Source organism: Trichosurus vulpecula, chromosome 3 (assembly GCF_011100635.1).
Source record: "Trichosurus vulpecula isolate mTriVul1 chromosome 3, mTriVul1.pri, whole genome shotgun sequence".
In the NCBI taxonomy this organism is placed as follows: Eukaryota; Metazoa; Chordata; class Mammalia; order Diprotodontia; family Phalangeridae; genus Trichosurus; species Trichosurus vulpecula.
Window position 1 is genome coordinate 255,497,163 of NC_050575.1, and position 5,070 is coordinate 255,502,232.

The following is a 5,070-nucleotide window of genomic DNA, read 5'->3' on the forward strand; positions in this document are numbered from 1 at the left end:
CTTGTGCTTGACTTGTCCTTATATTTCCTATTTTCTCATTGTTTGTGGCATGTGGATACAATGGAGTACAAGTAATTAGAGAGGGATCTTTCCTGGGGCAAGGCAGAAAGCTTACCCTTCAGGCATTGGTAAAAATATTGTGCCTTTTGGGGAATGGCTAAATAAATTGTGGTACATTAATGTAATGGAATATTACTGTGCTATGAGAAATAATGTGTGATAGAATTAGAGAAGTATTAGAAGATTTACATGTACTGATACAAAAATAAAAAAGCAGGGCTAAAAAAACCCAAACAATATACACAATGGTTTCAACAATACAAATAAATAAAAAGTAACAACCATACACAATTGTATTTTAAAACATGAATCAAATACAATTCAAATGAGGAGATATGTGAAGACACCATCAACTCACTCCTTCATGGAAGCATTACACATTGTACATATTTTGGGCATTTTTTGATTTATTGATCAATTACACTGATTTATTTTCTTCTTTTTTTGTCTTTAAAATAGCATTCGTTCTATGGAATGGCTCCATAGGAGTAGGTGGCAAAGCAATACCAGGATAAATATAATCTAAAACAAGAAAAGAACACATCAATAAAACATTTTGAAAAATGTTATGCTCTCTAATGGGGGGTCATAAAAATAGGCCATTTAATGATGACATATGCAGGTACAGAAAACTGTGAACATGGGTCATATTTGCAGATCTTTCTCACAGACAGATCTTATCCTAAGAATAATATTTTGTTTCCCATGGACATTAAATTTGCTCCAATATAACTCTCAATCATTGCTTTGTGTTCTGTCTTCTAGGTCCAACCTGATCAATTTAATTCATTTTTCAAGCAGTAATTATTCAAATACCTGAAGATAGTTACCATGTACAACCTCACCTTGGCCCTTACCCATAGTCTTCTCTTCTGCAGTATGAATATCCTCCATTCTTTTTACCTGTCTACCCTTTTAGTCTTCATTTTTATTTCCCTAAGCCATCAACTCTCTATATTTTTAAATGTGCTCTCCTAAAATAGGGAGTACATGTCAGACCATGCCTGACTTCCCCTTATTTTTCATGAACTTTAAAATGGCATGATTATTACCTCCAAAGGTTTCCATCATTTTCAGTTCACCAACCTTAACAACATTTTTAAAACAGAGATTTGAAGTGGTTTCATCATACTGGGAAATATTGATTAAATGAACTATTCCGAGGCTTGATTTATGAAAAGGAAAGTTTTAGGACTTTTTCCCCAAGCTGACTAAAGAAATTGACTTAGCAGATTCTCCCAGGATTCAAGAGAAAGAAATATGAGAGAGAGAGAGAGAGAGAAAGAGAGAGAGAGAGAGAGAGAGAGAGCTTATTATATTACTCCATTCAAATCCTAATTTTAGAAGGAGATGTAAAATACAAAAGAGAGTTGTTATCTGAAGGGATTGCATCACTGCATTCAAAAGGGAAGACAACAGTGACAAAGAACAAAAGCCAAAAGGAGGGAGATGGCAGTAATTATATGAAATAAGGTAAATAGGAGATTTTGAGATCAAAATTAAGAATAAATCAAGTAAAAGAAAGTGTTGGTATGGTTATAATACTGCAATGATGTGGGAAGATTTAGAAATGCCTGAAGAAAATCATTATGCAGGAATATAACTAGTGAAGAGACATTACCATAGTAAAGATGAATGAGCACAGGTAATGATTTTAGTATTGAGAAAAGATTATTTCATAAAAAGAAAAAAAGACTAAATTTAGTGTCTGTGTAGCTGAAAATAAAATGTTTAGCCCAAGAGCTTTTTGTAATGCAAATTTCATTACTTTATCTTCTCCCTGAAGTATAAAAAAGCAGTAATAATCTACCTTTATTGTAAAGATAAGAATTATCACAGGGCCAATGCAGGAAGTTTCAAGTCATTTCCTTTTTTCACTTACTTGACAAGTGTTCTTCTCTGAAGCTCATGACAAAGTCCCCTGATTAGGTCTTGATTTACTTAGTTCCAACAACTGAGTTGAAGGACAGATAATGTAGCTTTGTTAGTACAGAAAACAGATTTCAGAGGATTATCCTAGGCTGACATTCAATTGAAATATATTTAAATAAAAGCAAAGCTCTGTATCTGGGGTTATTGCTTCTTAAACTGTGGATCACAACCCCACATATGGGGTGAGCAAATGTGGGGTCGTGACCCACAGTTTAAGAATCTTTGAATGGGTCACAAGTAAAAAAATTTTAAGAAGCCCTGGGGATCATTGGTTAAAACAATGATTGAACACTTTCAGTATTTAATGAAAAACATTTATTAAACACCCACTGTTTGTGAGGCACTAACTTGACAAAATGTAAGCTGGTTATATATCTAAATGTGGGAAACAATTGGTTAATAATGTAATAATGATGTCTTATACAGTAGATATACTAAATAATTGATAGTAAATTACAAGAAATAGTAAATGAGAGGATTTGGCTGATACTTGAGCCAATTTGTGCCTGATTCATTTAAATAATCTATTTAAAATGAAGAAAATTAATTTTGAGGCAGAAATTGAGGCAGTCCATTTTCCTTTTTTTATATTCCAATAAACATAGTTTATTTAAATCAAACAATATGATTTCATCTTTGTATAGTTCAGAATGCTACCCAAGCCAGTGTTGCTTCCAAATTAATGCTTGTGAAAAGAAAAAAAAACCTGAATTTTGGTTAAGGAAAAGAAACACCAGTAAAGATACATTAGAGATCAGACATAATGTAGAGTCTATGCAGTCACATAAAAAAGTTTCCGTGAATTTTTTTTTATTACACAGATAGTTGGTTATGTCAGATAAACAGTTTGGATTATGCTGATCCAGGTGATGCAGGTTGGGGAAGGTGTTTTCCTTTTACTTTCCCCAAATGTTGTCTCATTAGACTTTAGAGGGCTCTGGAATACCCATGAATTTTCTTCTAAAGAATTTCTGCTATAGAAATCAGTTCTTGAAAGTTTTGTTGTTTTTTTTTTTTTTTAACGCCAGTAGGGATGACTCTCTTGTTATCTGCCCATGACTGGAGACTTGCTCTCTTCAATAAAATCTTTGTATCTCTGGACAGAGGAGAAGCCATGGCACTACAGAAGGCTTTGCCACTTGAGGAAAGAGTGGCATGTCTTTTGTAGGTCACAGTTAAAGATGTTTAATGTATGTTTGCACAGTCCTTCACTAGGCCTTCAACACACTGGACCGATTGATGCACAAGCACTGCTTCTGCTCCTAGCGATATGTTCAGTAGATGGGAATACCATCCTTGAGACTACATACATACTTGAGAAAACCAGTCTTGGAAAATACATTGCCTCTTTGATTGTAGATGGAGTTTTAAATTTTCTTAATAGTTTGCCTTGCACTCGAGTCACAATATGTAAATTATGCATTTCTCTCTTGAGTCCCCAGTAGGCATGTTATATGTTTTCACTTGGAATGTTGACCTTAGGAAATCTGTGTCATTAAGATTGTCTTCCTGAGATTGATCCTTATGTGTGGATTTTTGCAGTTCTGTTCTTAGACTAGCACATTCCTTTCTCATCAATTCCAGGTCCTGTTCCCAACCACGGATTTTCAGGTCCTTGTTCAATTTTTCTGCCTCCCAGTTAGATTAAGGTCAATTTAGTTTCCTTATCACTTGCTGAGTCTCAACCTCAGTCCTGAGCTGGAGTCACCCTACTTCTTTAGCATATAGCTGTTCATTTAATACTTTCAAAGATTCCAAGTTGTCTTCATTCATTTTATCCAATTTGCTTTTCAAATTATCTGTGTAGGCAGACCTTCCAATAAGTATGATGGGCCTCTTGTTCTCGTTCTACTTACCTTGTTTCTTCATCTAATTGGGTTTCAAGAAATTTTTCTTCCAGAAATTGCATTCACTTCTTTAAGAGGGTACTCTCCTTCCCTGACTCCTTAAGTCTCTTTTTGATGTTCTTATATATAGTGATAAGAGCACAGTGGGAAGCCCTAGACACAACTATTTATATAGTAGTGATGATATCCCTCACCTGAGGCTTTTCATGGTTAAGAATAGAGATGCCATCTTCCACTAGTGCAGACATGATAGCACCTTGCCTGAACTTTTACTTTCCCCAACATGTTGAAAGTACTGAGAATACCCCAGGTCAGTAGGGTCATGGTGGGCTTTCAGCTTCCACTAGGCCACACAGGCTGTAGCCTCAGCCCTGTTTGGGCCTCAGGCTCCCAAGTCCTTGCCTCCCAGGGTCTCTTCTGTGGGCTCCAGTGGTCCAGCCTCTGCCCTGTAGGGGCTTGAGAGCTAAGCAATCCATTTTCAAAGGAAGTTAAACAGATGTGAATTAATTGCCACAAAAATATGCCAAAAGACTCTAGAAATGCTTCATTCAGTAAGCACTTGATCTTGTTGCCAAATGTAGCAACAATATGGCCAGAGAAGACACCAATTAAAGATATATGCTTATAAAACCTTATAGATAAGGATGTTAGATTGTTATTACAAATACTGATATCTTAAAAATATGAGAAGCAAAAGGAAAATTACCTTCCTCCTCCAGAAAACTTGCTAAGACAATCCAACTGTGTGAGATCATCAAAAGACCATTAAATTATAAAACCAAGAACAAGGCAATAAAAAGAGTGGAAAAATCTATAAAGATTTCTTTAAGAAAATCTTTTTCTAAACAATGACAATAGACCTACAACATTTGGAGTCTAACATCACAATGTCCAGAATGCTAGATGAGAAAAATAACTAAAAAGAAAAACAAATATAGAAGGAACAGATGGACTAAAATTTATAGTTTTCTATGTGTGGGTCTAAGCTAGAGTGAGCTTAATTTTGGACAACTCATAGAACTGATATGTGGGTGGGTCTAGTCATAGATATGTGCATATCTATATAGCTATGCTCATACATACACTCTATATTCCAAATGCATATACATGATATGTTTATATATATGCCTGCAATGTACCTAAAATATACATGTGTCTATATATATATATATATATATATATATATATATATATATATATATATATATATATATATATTTAAATATGTTTG

General features: G+C 34.5%; 1 pseudogene; it reads right to left on the bottom strand.

Annotated features, from left to right (window-relative positions):
• Window positions 1–478: 478 nt before the first annotated feature.
• On the bottom strand, window positions 479–4,087 carry LOC118842449 (annotated as a pseudogene).
• Between the last annotated feature and the right edge of the window lie 983 nt (window positions 4,088–5,070).